Raw genomic sequence first — 17,892 nt, 5'->3', positions numbered from 1 at the left:
GGTGATCAGAGAATGGTTTGGGAGAGACATAAAAAAACGTGGACTAGAATGGATAGAGCACTAGTAGTCAAGCCCTTAGAAGAGGTTTTATGGCTCCCTGAGATGACTAGACTTTGAACATGGCTTAGAGCAGGTATGGGACAAACTGGTTAATGAATGTGGCATCGCTTCATTTCCTTCACCATTTTCACCGATATTTCGGAATCCACAATTTACCCCGGGAATAGAGGGTCCCAACTTTGCTGGTTGGCAAGAGGCAGGTTTTAGGAGACTAGGGGATATGTATTCCAGGTGTATCATTAGGACATTCGACGAATGAAAGTAATTCTTTCATCTCACAGAAAAGGAGCATCTCTGTTTTTATCAACTCAGGCACTGGGTGTCATGAACCATCGAACTCGCCCCTTCTGGGCTTCCTGGTCCCTGTCACGTCGGGCCTTACACTCTGGCACTAGTGGACTGTGGGGCCATGGGAATATTCATAGATCAGGAATGGGTCCTTAAACCCCATATTCCTTACGAATCCCGGAACGTCCAGCAACCTGTAGAAGCAATTGATGTAAGACCTCTTTCTTCTGGACCCATAACCCTTCAGACTAAGGAAATTGAGCTTGCTATAAACCATCATCGAGAAAGGATAAAGTTTGACATCATAAAATCTGCCCATTACCCAATGGTTTTGGGAATGCCCTGGCTACAAAAACACAACCCATACATCAATTGAACAGCTGGTTCCCTGTTCTTAGGTTCCGAATTTTGTATGTCCCATTGACTGCTCCAGGATCCTTCACCGACTACATCAGAAGAACATTCAAAAACTCAGCAAGATCCTCTTATGGTCTCCAACATCATCCAGGTTCCTAAAACCTACCAGGAATACGCCGATATGTTCTCTTCTGCTATTGTCCAAGCCCTGCCACCCCATAGGCCTGAGGACTGTGCTATTGAAACTAAACCTTCAGCCGTGATTCCCTTTGGAAGGATGTTCATCCTGTCTGAACCAGAGAAAAAGGCCCTTCGTGAATACCTAGATACTAACCTAAAAAATGGCACCATACGCCCATCCAAGTCTCCGGCTTGAGATTCATTATTCTTTGTTCCTAAAAAAGACACCAAGGAACTCAGACTTTGTCTTGATTATCGAGGTTTTAATCAGTGCACCCTTAAGGATCGTTATCCATTACCCTTGATCTCGGATATCCTGGAAGCCGTAAGAGGAGCCGTAATATTCACCAAATTGGATCTTAGGGGTGCTTATCACTTGATTCGTATTAGAGAAGGTGACGAATGGAAGACAGCCTTCAGAACACCCTTCGGTCATTATGAATACTTGGTCATGCCCTTTGGACTCTCTAATGCTCCGGCAATCTTCCAACGCTTCATGGACCGGGTGTTTTCGGATATGCTATTTCTTTTCGTCATCGTCTACTTGGACGATGTTTTGATATTCTCTAAGGATCCTCTCAAGCATGAAGAACATGTTAAATCAGTCTTACAACGGCTACGCGAACACAAGCTTCTAGCAAAACCCGAGAAATGCCTTTTTCATGTTTCCACTGTTCACTATCTAGGATTTGTCCTTAGTCCAGATGGCATAGGCATGGATCAATCCAAGGTTAAAGCCATACTATCCTGGCCAACTCTGACCTCCGTAAAACAGATCCAATCTTTCCTGGGCTTGGCCAATTTCTATCGGACGTTTATACCATCCTTCTCCCAGATTGTTCAACCGATCGTCTCCTTGTTGAAAAAAGATACTCCCTGTTGATGGACCCCAGCCCAGGAGAAGGCTTTCCAACGCCTAAAAACAGAATTTACACAAGCCAACATCCTGGTTCAACCTGATATAAATCGACCATTCTTAGTGGAAACAGATGCCTCTAACTATGCCATCGGAGCAGTTCTGAAACAGGAACTAGATGACGGGCTGGAACATCCTATTGCCTATCTTTCACGGACATTGACCTCCAGTGAAACTCATTACTCAGTCTTAGAAAAGGAACTTCTAGCCATCCGCCAAGCCTTCACCGAGAGGCGTCATTTACTTCTAGGAGCTAAACATCCTGTCCAGGTTCGGACGGACCATCGAAATCTCCAAGTGTTACAGGCCCTGGAATGCAGGAACAGCCGTCAGGCCCGTTGGGCGTTCTTCTTTGCTCAGTACCAGTTCCAAATTCACCATGTTTCAGGAACACAAAACGTTATTGCTGACGCCTTGTCTCAGCGCCCTGACTATGAACCTCCTGATGACCGAGCATTTCCCAAGCTGTTTCCCCACACAATAATTGTAGCCCAGGCGACCAGCCTCCTCGATGAAGTCCGCAGTCGGACTCTATCCTCGGAACTCTGGAAAGGTATCTCGGACAGGAACCAGTGGAAACTGAAGACCAAAGATGGATACTTGTTCAAAGACAATGGGGGTCATTCCGAGGTTGGAGGTAAGGAATTACCGGCACCGGTAAGGGCGCCGATGCCGGTAATCCCTTACCTCCGTATTCCGAGGTCCCTTCGCGGGTCCTTCGTTACCTCCTGCTTTTAGCAGGAGTAAAGTACGGGACCCGCAAAGGTACTTCGGAGGTAATTACGGTACCGTAATTTACGGTGCCGTAATTACCTCCTTCCCCATTCCCATTGAGCCCTAAGGGGTAGTAATGGGAATGGATAAGGGCAAAAGGTTAATGGGGAATTACTGGTCCCTCCAACCCTGGAATGAACCGGTAATTACTCCATTCACCATGCCGGATTTGGGACGGTTTTGGAGGCAACCATGGAGCTAATTACTCCATGGTTAGCTCCAAACCCGGAATGAGGCCCAATGCCTTGGTCATCCCAACACAAAAACTACAGCAAAGGATCATAAATCTCTGTCACGATACTCTTTACTCCGGGCACCGTGGTATTACCAATACCCTCCGATTAATACAAAGGCAATATTGGTGGCCCAGAGTGAAAACTGATGTACAAAGGTATATCCAGGCATGCTCTGTCTGTAATCAAAACAAACATGACAACAAGAGACCAGCGGGTTTATTGCAGCAACCTCCACTTCCAACAAGGCCTTGGGAATTCATAGCAACAGACTGCATTGTGGAATTACCACCTTCCAGGGGATACACAACCATCATGGTCACCATTGATTTGTTCACCCATGTGGCCCATTTTACACCTCTGTTTAAACTACCATCCTCGTCAGAACTTGCTGGAATTTTCCTGGAACACATATTCCGACTGCATGGACTCCCTTCCAAGATCATATCAGACAGATGGCCCCAATACATTTCTCAGTTCTGGAAACATCTTTGCCAAATACTAGGAATCCAACGCGCTCTTTCCTCAAGATATCATCCTCAAACCAACAGAGCCACAGAGCGCGTAAACCAAACCTTGGAACAATATCTCCGTTGCTTCGCTACCAAGGTCCAGGACGATTGGTCCCTCTTAATACCAGTGGCAGAATTCGACCTATAATAATTCGGACCACTCTGCTATTAAGACCAGTCCTTTTTTCTGTAGCCAAGGATTCCACCCTTCGGTTCTACCCTCCATCCTTCCTCATCCTATACCAGTTCCAACAGTCGATTCCTGGATTGAAATGCTCATTAATGTTCAAAGAGAATCCAAAGAACAATTAGAAAAGGCCAGGACCCAGTCCAAACTGTATGCGGATTCCAAACGAAGACCAAGCCCCTCCTACACAATAGGGGATAAGGTTTGGCTGTCCTCGAAACTACTGCCACGGCATTTGCAACCAAATAAATTGGCTCCTCTATATTATGGGCCATTCCTTATAAAGGAAATCATCAACCCAGTGGCCTACCTACTCAAGCTTCCAGACTCCTGGAAGAAAATCCACCCAGTCTTTCACACGTCCTTAATAAAGCCATATGTTCAGACCTCTCAAACTAACCTTCGGCCCAAACCAGTAATCATCAATGACCAACTGGAGTATGAGCTCTCCAGTATTTGTGATTCTAGATATAGACGTGGCAAACTCCAGTACCTAGTGGAGTGGAAAGGATATCCCCCTAGTGAACGCACTTGGGAACCTATCTCAAATCCAAATACCCCAGGCTACTCAGAAGGTTCCATCTCATACACCCGGGCAAACCCGGTGGAACGAGTTTCCGGAGGAGGCATGCTGTCATGAACCATCGAACTCGCCCCTTCTGGGCTTCCTGGTCCCTGTCACGTCAGGCCTTACACTCCATAATACTAACAACATGGCGGCAAGCTCAGCACGCTGCTCGCCAGTCTTCACATTCTACGCAGCGTCCTCTATAAAGAAGCCACACCCCCGTGGCCCCGCGCGTCTCAACGCTGCTACTAGCTATGATCGGACGTGTGTTCCGAACTTTCTCTAGTGCTACTTGCTATTCCCTGGCCCCTGGATTTCCTTCTTTCGACTTCTTCCCTCTTTTCTGCTTCCCGGAATCTCTGTGCCGCTTCCGCGCGCCCCCAACACCTTCTTGAATACTCCTGGAGTTTCCTGTGATCCTGGACATCGAAGTTGAATGTTATCTGGAAGCCGAGGACGGCCGAGCGGGCTTATTGAAGTCCCGAACCATACGAAAGAAGACTCCACCAAAGGAGGACATCAGGCAACATAGACAGGTGAGAAGGGGGGAAACCTGCGACACTGGGTTTCAGTAACACCCCTCAGAGCCACGGCCACATGACAGTTTACCACCTTTGAGAAATGTCTCATAACACACTCAGGGAGCAGGAACCTGTTGTCCTCTCTCTATAAAATCATCTTAGAAGGAGACTCAGTGGAGGAACACACAAACGTCAGTAAGTGGGGACGAATGATGGACCAAAACATTTCAGAACAGCAGTGAGAATGGCTGTGGAGAAACATTCCAAAAAAGGCCAAAGCCAATCAGATTAGAGAGGCATGGTATAAAATGATGCTTCAATAGCAATACACACCCACTAAAGTGCACATAATGTTCCCACACACTTCACCTAATTGTGGTAGAGGTTGAAACGCTCAGGGAGGTCATGTCCTAAACTACAGGACTTTTGGGATTTGATCAAAACTAACACGCAGAGAATGTTCGCTTGTCCTCCGGAATCCTCACTGTTATTCTTTCTCCTGGGAATTTAGGACCGACGGGGTGTCTGATACTCGAAAGCAGAGCCCAAGGCGATCGTGATTCTTTTAACACCAGCTTGGCTATTGATAGCGCGAAGATGGAAATCTTAAGGGATTCCAACTGAACATGATTGGATAAGGAAAATGTGGGATTGAATCGCCCCTGAATGGGGATCTTACTAACTGGTACAGGACCACACAGTGATCAGGGAAGATTTGAATGCAGCATTTTTGAAAGAGGATATTACTAGCCCCTTATGCCCGCAAAAACTAAAATGATTGCATATTGGATAACCGCGTTGAAACACGTTCAGGATTAGCATTCATAGTAACCATCTCCAATGATCAAGTTCTCTATAGGGGGTGGGGGGGCGGGGGAGCAGGGAGAGCCGGGAATACAGGGACTGTCTGTGAAATGTAACTGTCGATATGTGCATGAGCCTGTGCATGTCATAAATGTAATACAGATATATATTTATTTTTTAACTGGCTGCAATTTCGGTGGTCTATGCTAACAAATATTTCCTTCTCCTAGGGGCCAGCATTTCCCAAACAGTCAAAAGATGTTTCATACTTTCCAAATTTCGAGTTTGACAATGATAGCATGTCCCAGTTGCTCGGTTCTTTGCCCAGGCTCCCATAATCTCCTGGGCTTCTACAACATTAATCTTGATCCTCATGTAATCGCGCCAAAGTTCTTTTGTTAGGAAACTCCACAAGATATCTTGTTGACTGATTCACCTTCAGAATATAGGGAAAGTTATCCCTACAGTGGGCCTTGGTGGCTAATTCAGTCATATTTTCTTCCCAATCAAGCTCAGCAATATACGGTTTTGTAAGTGTCTTAAAATTGGAGGCAGTTAAGCTCAATGGGTGAACCTTAATGCGCTTGCACCAGACCTGCCCCTCTTACATCAGATGATCTATGATCACTCCCTTAAAGTCGTTCTTCTCAGTGGGATAACCCCCCGCAGTATGGTGTGCCAATGTTTTTGGGGAAGCATTAACACATTTCCAATAAAGATTGAGCCTATGCTGTAACTTTCTCAAATGTGTAGAACAGATTTCTTCTCCGCAGAAATTCCACGCATAAGTTATAGGTTAGGCAATAGCTTTCTATCTTTTTTAATTCCATTGTTAAGCCAGTACCCCATATTCGAACACTATACATCATTACTGACATGATTTTAGTTTTTAAATATAGATTTTAAGGAGTTCACAGGGTAGCCATCATTTTGTGCGGCAAAGGTTCTATTTGCCCCAATATATTGTGACACAGAACAACTAACATTTTCCATTTGGTGGTGCCGGTCCAATTTTTTGATCTGTGGCCACCCCCAGGTAAGTACCTTGTTATTGAGCTTCCAAGCATATCAACACCCAGCCTGTCTATTATTGGGAGTGATATGATGTTAGTCTTATTGGTATTAATAGCAAGCCCATTCTGTTGCAAACCCTTAGGTGTATAATTAAGCAGGATCAGATCATCAGCGTACCCCAGCCATTGTAAATGTATATTGCCCACTTTGGGTGGTAGCGTTTCATCCGAATAAAGTTCCACTCCTGTCCTGAGCCTGTCATGAGCCGACTGAGCCTGGGCTAGGAATGCTGCCCATCGCCCTCTGGACTTCCTCATGGGTCTCTTGCACGACTGGATCACCTTATCTGGGTAAGGCCCCCACCTATCCCACACGTTTTACAAGATTCTCTGCAAAACAACTATCGAGACTATCTCTGTAATTCATCACTTGCAGCCTCACTACAGCCATATCCAATGCCCTATAATACCAACTTTGTGCCTGGCTCACTTCCATCTCTGCTGCCTACTGCTGTTGTCGGAACACCTTCAGTAGCTTATGCTACATGTGTTCACCTGAAGTACTGCTCTGTAGCGCTGTATATCGCCATTTAAACAATCCGTTAACTGCATTCCCTGCCACGCTGCCCTTCTGTGCATGCTCGCCCCCTCTACCATCTAACCTAGTGTCTTTATAACCCAAGCGTTCCGTAGCGCCACTGCCCTCGCTTCTCGATTGACTGTGCTTGCTATATGCCTTACAGTGCCAACGTGCACTTATGCCTCATTTGGTGCCGATTGCGTTAACTTCATGAATCCACAATGACTCTATCAGCCAATCGGAACCTGCCTATTGCTGCATCTTAATAAGCGATGTTGTTTTAGCCTGCTTATATTACCCTAGCAAAACGGAATCTGCCTATTGCTGCATCCTAATAAGCGATGTTGTTTTAGCCTGCTTATATTACCCTAGCAAAACGGAATCTGCCTATTGCTGCATCCTAATAAGCGATGTTGTTTTAGCCTGCTTATATTACCCTAGCAAAACGGAATCTGCCTATTGCTGCATCCTAATCAGCAATGTTGTTTTAGCCTGCTTATATTACCCTAGCAAAACGGAATCTGCCTATTGCTGCATCCTAATCAGCAATGTTGTTTTAGCCTGCTTATATTACCCTAGCAAAACGGAATCTGCCTATTGCTGCATCCTAATCAGCAATGTTGTTTTAGCCTGCTTATATTACCCTAGCAAAACGGAATCTGCCTATTGCTGCATCCTAATCAGCAATGTTGTTTTAGCCTGCTTATATTACCCTAGCAAAACGGAATCTGCCTATTGCTGCATCCTAATCAGCAATGTTGTTTTAGCCTGCTTATATTACCCTAGCAAAACGGAATCTGCCTATTGCTGCATCCTAATCAGCAATGTTGTTTTAGCCTGCTTATATTACCCTAGCAAAACGGAATCTGCCTATTGCTGCATCCTAATAAGCAATGTTGTTTTAGCCTGCTTATATTACCCTAGCAAAACGGAATCTGCCTATTGCTGCATCCTAATAAGCAATGTTGTTTTAGCCTGCTTATATTACCCTAGCAAAACGGAATCTGCCTATTGCTGCATCCTAATAAGCAATGTTGTTTTAGCCTGCTTATATTACCCTAGTAAAACGGAACCTGCCTATTGCTGCATCCTAATAAGCAATGTTGTTTTAGCCTGCTTATATTACCCTAGCAAAACGGAACCTGCCTATTGCTGCATCCTAATAAGCAATGTTGTTTTAGCCTGCTTATATTACCCTAGCAAAACGGAATCTGCCTATTGCTGTATCTTTATAAGCAATGTTGTTTTAGCCTGCTTATATTACCCTAGCATAATTGAATCTGCCTATTGCTGCACCTTAATAAGCAACGTTGTTCTAGGCAGTTTATATTACCCTAGCACAACGGAATATGCCTATTGATGCATTTCACTTGCAATGATGATTTAGCCTGTCTCACACTGCCTTAGCTAAACTGATCTTGCCTATTACTGCACACCATTTGCAAAATCAAACCTACCTATTGTTGCATCTTACTAAGCAATGTTGTCTTAGCCTGCTCTACACTGCCCCAGTAAAATTGAATCTACCCTTGGTCAGCACACTTAGCCTGTGCTTATGGTCTCGCCCACAGCGATTAAGCGTCAGTGTGATCCCACCTCCTTCTCTGCCACCAGGTGTGACCTATCTTGCATCTAGGTGTCGTGCACTTCCATCATGCTCCTCAGGGCGCTCCTTTTACTGCACTACGTTCTGCCCTTTCTAGAAGCCATTACCACCCAGTTACTCACTCTATTCGACACCTTGACTCACCCAAGCCCTCTCCACCTGACTCTTTCCAGTGTGATCTCTACAATGGGCCCTGCAACCACCACCTTAGGCCCACACCACATCAACAACTACACCAAATTATATTTTAATGACCCGGCTCTCTGGTTGGAATACTTCGCTATGAAACCTACGCCGAATCAACCATGCTCTTTATCTCTCAGAAACAAGAGATTAGGCACTAGATTCCGCACATGACCTACCCGCAGTAACATCTCCAAGCGAACACTACACGCACCACCTGTAACGCTCACCTGATTCCCCTAGAGGCGCCGGTCTTGACTGGGCGTATACCGTATCTTCAAAGGTGATGTGTAACACACGGCTGGCTCTTTGGGCTGGACCTCTGTGCACTGTATGTCTGGCTCGAAGGGTAAGATGTCTTAGGTAAGTGAACGCCGTGCTCTCCATCTGCCTCGAGGCAGGGTGCTGTAACCAGTTTCTTCACTGGATAAGGGGAGCAGGCCTCTTGACTTCAGAGAACTGCTGTCCTTCGTTTACTGCACGAACGGTAAGTGTCGAGTAATTCTAATGTCTTTAAAGTCTTTAGTAATGATGTCTCTTGTTTTGCAGGGTTCCGGCGATGGCGGATGGCGGGCTGAAGTGAGTTGAAGATGGAGCCCGTGTGATGAATGGAAGCGCCTGGAAGCACGTAAGTAAGCGCTTGTTGCCTGCTTCACGATGCGCTCTAACTGTCTTTTTATTTTGCAGGTACAAGTTGGGGGCGGCTGCAGGGTGCCGGAATACCCACTGGGTTAGATGTGGAAAGGAGTAATGGCACGTGAGTATTAAAGTTCCCCAATGTCTTTAAACGCACCTTGTTTTGTCTTTCAGATGCGGGATGCAGCGCCGAAGGCCTCCGGAGCGTGCGAAGAGTTGGCAAGCTTTTGTCTTTCAGATGCCGGAATGCAGTGTGAAGACCTCCGGAGCGCACGAAGAGTAGGTAAGCCTTTGTCTTTCAGATGCCGGAATGCAGCGCGAGGCGTTGGTGACAACCGATGGACCAGGTAAGTGAAGAGCTGTCACTGAAGACCGTAATGCTAACCTGTTCTTTCTTGTCTTTATAGGCGTTGCTGAAGACTGGATTCAGAATGGTAAGCCTTTTTCCTTAGGCCCAGTATCAGATGCAGAAGACACGATGAGCGTTCTGCTGCTGAGGATGCAGAATAATGCAAAGCAAGATTCATCCATCGGGTGTGGTTTAAATAGCCTCCTGTAGTGCTTAGGTGTCTCCTTCCACAGCCACGCCTAAGAAAAGAGTTCCTGCTTTCCAGAAGAGTTCCAGTGTTCTGAATCTAGGGAGTGGCTCCTGCCCCACCCAACAGGAAAAGTAGTTCCAAACAGAAGAGGATCAGAGACTCAACTGGCAGGCAAGTAAGCAGCATGGTCTGCTGCAGGTAAGTCCACCCAAACATTATGAGCCCGGCGCTTCCAGCGCTGGGACTGGGCATATTTATGAGCCTGGTGCCACTGGCGCCAGGACTGGGTCTAAAAGGTCCCAATTGGGACTGGTTGGCACTCGGAACCTGGGTTATGGATCTGCTTCCAAGGGAGTTGGGAAAACTCTGACCTTTTGGAAGCAGAGATCATGACAGTACCCCCCCTCAAGGCCCCTCCCAAACCGGGCTTCTCCGGGGGTTTTGGCTTGTCAGGAAATGTTCGGTGAAATCTTTTGATTAGGCGAGGAGCGTGGACATATTCAGCAGGTTCCCAGGATCTCTCTTGGGGGCCGTAGCCTTTCCAGTCAATTAGGTAGAATAGTTTAGATTTGGAGATCTTGGAGTCCAGAATGCTTTTGATTTCAAACTCGAGTTCTCCATCAACTAGGATAGGTTTTGGAGATTTGGTTAGTCGGGTTTGAGGTTGCACAGGTTTTAATAGAGAGACGTGGAAGACCGGATGTATCTTCATGTGCGGGGGCAAGTCCAACTTGACCGCTTCTGGGTTTACTATGGTAGTGATGGAATAGGGACCAAGGTATCTTGGGTTGAATGTGCGTGGCCCTTTTAGAGGTAGATATTTGGTGGATAACCAGACTTGATCCCCTACTTGATATTGAGGGGCTTCCTTCCGATGTTGATCTGCTCCTTTCTTGTATTGTTCTTTAGCCCTTTGAAGGTGAGAAACAGCTTCCTTAAAGGCTTGGGTGATTGTAGAATGCAGGTAGTCTACTGCTGGTGTTTCAAGATCTTGGAGGGGATCCAACTCCGAGGTTCGAGGGTGACTGCCGTACAAAAGAAAAAACAGGGTTTTCCCAGTTCCCGAATGGACAGAGTTATTGTAGGCATATTCGGCTATCCAAAGGATGTCTTTCCAAGTTTTTTCAGTTTGTTGCAGCATGCAGCGTAAATACTGTTCCAGAGTTTGATTGGTCCTCTCGGTTTGTCCGTCGGTCTGAGGGTGGTGACTGGTCGATAGTCTCACATCAATTTGAGCCGACCGACAGCAACTTCGCCAAAAATGAGAAATAAATTGACTACCTCGATACGAAATTAGAACTGAAGGAAAACCGTGCAGTCGGACGATGTTTTCGAGAAATTCTCGGGCCAGAGTTGCTGCTGTTGGCAAGCCTTTGAGCGGAATGAAATGCGCCATCTTGGAGAATAAGTCCACGATTACTAGAATCGTATTGTATCCGGAGCATGGAGGTAGATCGGTGATGAAGTCCATAGAAAGCGTATGCCAAGGGCGAGGTGGGATGTCAATAGGGCGTCAGAGGCCTGCTGGTCTTTCCTTTTGACTCTTGTTTTGGGCGCATACTCCACAGGACATTATAAAGTCTCTGATATCTTTTTTCCAAGACGGCCACCAGAAGTAGCGCTTGATCTTTTCTGAGGTCTTGGCTATACCGGGATGTCCTTCCATTAAAGAATCGTGATAACAAGAGATTACTTTTTTCTGTAAATCTGTACTGGGTAGGTATAATCGTTCTTGGAAATACAATAAGTTGTCCTTTACTGCAAAGTCCTTTCCCTGCAGATGCCAATTCTGTATGTCTGCTGGAGTTACAAGTTGCCTGGCTTTATCCTTAACTTCCTCTATGGATTCTGTGGCGATTACACCCAGAATTCTTTGTTTGGGAATGATTGGTACAGGTTTAGGGTTGATCAAGTGTTCTTCCACTCCCATCCGAGAAAGGGCATCAGCTTTACCGTTTTTTGTACCAGGTCGATAGGTAATTATGAAGTCAAACTCGGCAAAGAATAATGCCCAACGGAGTTGTCTAGAGGATTGGGCTTTTGCGGTTTTCAAATATTGCAGGTTTCGGTGATCCGTAATCACAGTAACGGTGTGTCGGGCCCCCAGCAGATAATGCCGCCAAGCCTTAAAGGCAGACTTGATAGCCAGAAGTTCCTTGTCAGTAATCGTGTAATTGATTTCAGAAGGCGAGAATTTGCGGGACCAAAATGCCACGGGATGCAACTGATTGATTACCGGGTCCTTTTGTGATAGAACTGCCCCCATGGCAAGGCTTGAAGCATCAGTTTCCACGATGTAGGGGAGTTCGGGGCGAGGGTGTTTTAAGATTGGTGCAGAGATAAATTTAGTCTTCAAATCCTGGAAAGCTTGTTCCGCCTCGGTAGACCATTCAAAACGTTTGTTTTTCTTTAACAAGGCAGTGATGGGCTGGACTATTCGATAGAATTCGGGGATAAACCTGCGGTAAAAGTTAGCGAAGCCTAACATGCTTTGCACACCTTTTACGGAGGATGGTGATGCCCATTTGAGAACTACATCGACCTTCTTTGAATCCATACGCACTCCGCCAGGTGATAATATGAATCCCAAGAATTCAACTTCAGTCACGTTGAAAACACATTTTTCCAACTTAGCGAAAAGTTTGTGTTGACGCAATCTTTCGAGGACCATTTTCAAGTGTTTCCGATGTTCAGATTCCGATGAAGAATAAACGAGGATGTCGTCAATGTAAACAACAACACACACATCTATGAGCTCTCTGAGGACATCGTTCATAAAATATTGAAAGGCGGCCGGGGCATTACAAAGTCCGAAGGGCATGACCTGATATTCAAATAGCCCATACTTGGTGCGGAAGGCCGTCTTCCATTCATCGCCCTCTTTTACTCGTACCAAGTGGTAAGCTCCTCTAAGATCCAGCTTTGTATATATGCATGCTTTTCTGACTTGGTCCAGGAGTTCAGGGATCAAAGGTAACGGATATCTATTCTTAACGGTGATCTGGTTCAGGGAGCGATAATCTATACAAGTTCTAAGGTCTCCTTCCTTTTTTGGAACGAAGAACAAAGCTGAAGAAGCAGGGGACTTGGAAGGACGAATAAACCCATTTGCCAGGTATTGATCCAGGTATTGTCGAAGGTGAAGGTTCTCAGGCTCGGTGAGGGCATAAATTCTACTACAAGGAGGAGTAGATCCAGGTATCAGGTCGATCTGGCAGTCATAAGACCTATGAGGAGGTAGAGAGTTAGCCTGATCCTTCCGGAAAACATCTTGGTATTCTAGGTATTCGGGAGGTAACTGGGGAGTCTCTGAAGAAATTGCTGCCAGTGCAACACCAGGTGGAGGGTGACAAGTAGAGACACATTCTGGAAACTGGACCGTTCTTGCTCGCCAATCGATCAGAGGATTGTGTTTCTCTAACCACGGTATTCCTAGAATAATCTGAAACTGAGGGGCCTTGATCACATCGAACACGATCTTCTCATGGTGTCCATCTTGACTTACTAGCGTCACTTCTTGAGTGGTATGCGTTACTGGCCCGGAGGCTATCTCCGTACCATCCACCGTAGTAATGACGTCCTTTACAGCCTTGGGACAAAGAGTTAGATTCATCCTCAAAACCATTTCATGATCCACATAATTGCCGATGGCACCGCTGTCGACGTAAGCTTCAATTGCATGTAATCGATCCGGATTATCAGGGCTAATGAGGACCATAGGTATCACGAAATGCGAGGTCACGGAACTGGTTTTCACGCTCGGCAAGAGGACCTCTATTCTTGTCGGGCGAGGTCGTTTCCCTGCTCAGAGTTTGTAACTTTGGTAACTGCAGCTCCTACTGCCTTCTTGGCAGGCTTCACCGGACAGTCTCGAAGAAAGTGCCCTGAGTTTCCGCAATAGAGGCATAATTGCAACTGTTTTCTCCTTTCCCGCTCCTTTTGTGTTAGAGGACCTTTCAGACCCCCTTTTTGCATGGGTTTCCCGGAGTCTACTCCTTTGGAAGGAGTTGGCGGTTTGGAAAATACTCGAGCATCAAACTTGGAACGATCGGCCTTCCTGTTCTGCAGTCTGTGATCTATTTGAACGACTAAGTCTATATAGTCCGAACAATCTTGTGGGGGATTCACTACTTGGGCTAACACATCTTTGAGCTCTCCGCGTAGACCTCTATAAAACAGCGTAATCCTTTTGTCCTCAGGCCAGTGAGTTTCCACTATCAGTCTGTTGAAAGACGCAATATAAGCCAAAAGGTCTTGATTACCTTGTCTCAACGAAAGAAGCTCATTGTCCAAGGCCTGCCCCTGTATCTATGTCTTGCGAACAGTTTTTCCATACTGAGCTGAAAAGCTTGAAAATCATGGAGGACCGGATCATCTTCATTTACTAGAGGGATCGACCAGTCTGCTGCATTGCCACTAAGGTACGAAAGCACGAAAGCTACTTTAGCTTGATCAGTTGGAAAGGCTGCTGGCCGGCATAAGAAATGCAACCGGCACTGATTGATAAATACTGCAAACCTCTTTGGGTCACCAGAAAATCGTTCGGGCGGAGCCAGAGGTACATTCCCAGGTAGGTTGATCTGCACTGGATTCATAGAGGATGTAGAAGGAAGATTTCCCCCAGATGCGGGTAACGGGGTCTGTCCGGCTTGTGACTGTAGCAATTGTCTAGCGAGATCATCTGTTCGCTCCTTGGAAATAATCAGTTTCCTTCTTAGAGCATTCGTTTCCTGACGGGCTGCATGCACTTCTGCCCTTAGTTCCCCAAGTAACTGGGCTAGCTGGTCGGTATCCGAGGTTTCCATAGCGCCTGGACGGGAGTTTTGTGGTAGGCTTTGCATTCTGTAACGCTCACCTGATTCCCGTAGAGGCGCCGGTCTTGACTGGGCGTATACCGTATCTTCAAAGGTGATGTGTAACACACGGCTGGCTCTTTGGCCTGGACCTCTGTGCACTGTATGTCTGGCTCGAAGGGTAAGATGTCTTAGGTAAGTGAACGCCGTGCTCTCCATCTGCCTCGAGGCAGGGTGCTGTAACCAGTTTCTTCACTGGATAAGGGGAGCAGGCCTCTTGACTTCAGAGGACTACTGTCCGTCGTTTACTGCACGAACGGTAAGTGTCGAGTAATTCTAATGTCTTTAAAGTCTTTAGTAATGATGTCTCTTCTTTTGCAGGGTTCCGGCGATGGCGGATGGCGGGCTGAAGTGAGTTGAAGATGGAGCCCGTGTGATGAATAGAAGCGCCTGGAAGCACGTAAGTAAGCGCTTGTTGCCTGCTTCACGATGCGCTCTAACTGTCTTTTTATTTTGCAGGTACAAGTTGGGGGCGGCTGCAGGGTGCCGGAATACCCACTGGGTTAGATGTGGAAAGGAGTAATGGCACGTGAGTATTAAAGTTCCCCAATGTCTTTAAACGCACCTTGTTTTGTCTTTCAGATGCGGGATGCAGCGCCGAAGGCCTCCGGAGCGTGCGAAGAGTTGGTAAGCTTTTGTCTTTCAGATGCCGGAATGCAGTGTGAAGACCTCCGGAGCGCACGAAGAGTAGGTAAGCCTTTGTCTTTCAGATGCCGGAATGCAGCGCGAGGCGTTGGTGACAGCCGATGGACCAGGTAAGTGAAGAGCTGTCACTGAAGACCGTAATGCTAACCTGTTCTTTCTTGTCTTTATAGGCGTTGCTGAAGACTGGATTCAGAATGGTAAGCCTTTTTCCTTAGGCCCAGGATCAGATGCAGAAGACACGATGAGCGTTCTGCTGCTGAGGATGCAGAATAATGCAAAGCAAGATTCATCCATCGGGTGTGGTTTAAATAGCCTCCTGTAGTGCTTAGGTGTCTCCTTCCACAGCCACGCCTAAGAAAAGAGTTCCTGCTTTCCAGAAGAGTTCCAGTGTTCTGAATCTAGGGAGTGGCTCCTGCCCCACCCAACAGGAAAAGTAGTTCCAAACAGAAGAGGATCAGAGACTCAACTGGCAGGCAAGTAAGCAGCATGGTCTGCTGCAGGTAAGTCCACCCAAGCATTATGAGCCCGGCGCTTCCAGCGCTGGGACTGGGCATATTTATGAGCCTGGTGCCACTGGCGCCAGGACTGGGTCCAAAAGGTCCCAATTGGGACTGGTTGGCACTCGGAACCTGGGTTATGGATCTGCTTCCAAGGGAGTTGGGAAAACTCTGACCTTTTGGAAGCAGAGATCATGACACCACCGTGCTCACCCCCTCCAACCACCAACGGCAAACCCTCTACTACAGAGGCTAAACCGCCCCGCATCAAGGGCGCCCTTATCAACGCCAGATCTCTTCCAGCACACGCATTAGACATTGCAGACCTCATCGCATCTTCAGATCTCGACTTTATTGCCATATCGGAAACTTGGCTACATGCCGCATCCGGCCCCTCACTGACCCTTGCTTTACCACCTGACTACGGTATCATGCGATGCGACCGCACCACTACCCAGGCCAGAGGTGGTGGCTTGGCCATCATCCATAAAAACACCCTCGAGCTAAGAGTGTCGACCAAACTTGAGTCAGCTGAATTACTCTCAGTCAAACTCTCACTAACGCCCAATCAGACAGCCACCCTTCACCTTATCTACAGGCCCCCAGGCCGTGTACCTACCTTTGTCGGCGAAATATCCACCCTCCTCCTCGACAATACCAAAACCAACTCTCAAATTATCATCGTCGGCGACTTTAATCTGGGACTTGGTGACCCTAAAGATCATATTGCACTGGACCTGGAGAACGCTCTAACCAACTTTGGTTTCACCTTGCACACTCAAGAGCCTACTCATACAAAAGGCAGGACCCTTGACTGGTTAGCCGGCTCCAATTGCAATATCAATGTCCTTGCCAACACCCCCTGCCTATGGTCTGACCACCACATCATCACCTTTAATATTGAAGCCACCCCCCATGTCCCGACTCTGATAGCTCCAGCCCTCCCCACTAGAAATAAAAGAGACATAACTAAGGAGAAACTCATCCCTCTGCTACTCCCATCTCTTAATGCTGCCACTAACTCCTGCAAGGATCCCACCGCCCTAGCAGACATCTACAACTGTAGTGTGTTTACCGCTATAGACTCCATCGCCCCTATCAAGCTCAGGAAGGCTAAACCACGTGCACACCTGAACTCCTGGTTCACACCACAGTTAATAGTGCTCCGCAAAGCTAAACGTTGTGCTGAAAATCACTGGAAAAGTCACCCTTCTGATAAGCATAAAGACAGCTTCTTCCTTGCATCTCTCACATACAAAGAAGCCATTATCGCTGCAAAAAAAGACTCCCTCAATAACCGTATCCTGCAAGCTGACTCCAACACTAAGGAACACTTTAAGATCCTAAAAGAGCTTGAAACTCCAGTCACCCCCCCCCCCTGACACCTGCATTAAATATAGTAAATGGTGTGCCAACATCCAGGCAGCCTTACTGAATAAAATCTCCATGCTACAATCCAAGATTAAAGACAAACAAGTTAGTCTGAAATTGGACAATCGCCCTCCCACCCCTGTAGGGGCCTTCTCTCCTGACTTCCCCAATTCTAAACCTTTTGCCTTTTCACCGCTCACTTCTGCTGAGGTGGAAAACATCATCCAGAGGATCAAACCGTCCAATTGCCAAGGTGATCCGTGCCCCGCTCCCATCGTTAAGGAATCTGCCCACGATTTGGCCCCATTCATTACGGCATTCATCAACTCCTCCTTTAAAACAGGTATTGTCCCTGACAACCTTAAGGACGCATGGGTGATCCCATTGCTAAAAAAACCTTCCTTAGACCCAAGCATACCTACTAACTTCAGACCCATAACTACTGTCCCGTTCCTGCTCAAAATCTTAGACCATGCAGCATACCTGCAGATCCAAGAGCATTTGGAATCTAATAATCTTTTAGGTCTCAGACAATCTGGATTCCGTCCCAGACACAGGACAGAGACGGC

Source organism: Ambystoma mexicanum, chromosome 1p (genome assembly GCF_040938575.1).
Source record: "Ambystoma mexicanum isolate Mex_15411 chromosome 1p, UKY_AmexF1_1, whole genome shotgun sequence".
Lineage (NCBI taxonomy): Eukaryota > Metazoa > Chordata > Amphibia > Caudata > Ambystomatidae > Ambystoma > Ambystoma mexicanum.
Note: the sequence above shows the minus strand (reverse complement) of the source record.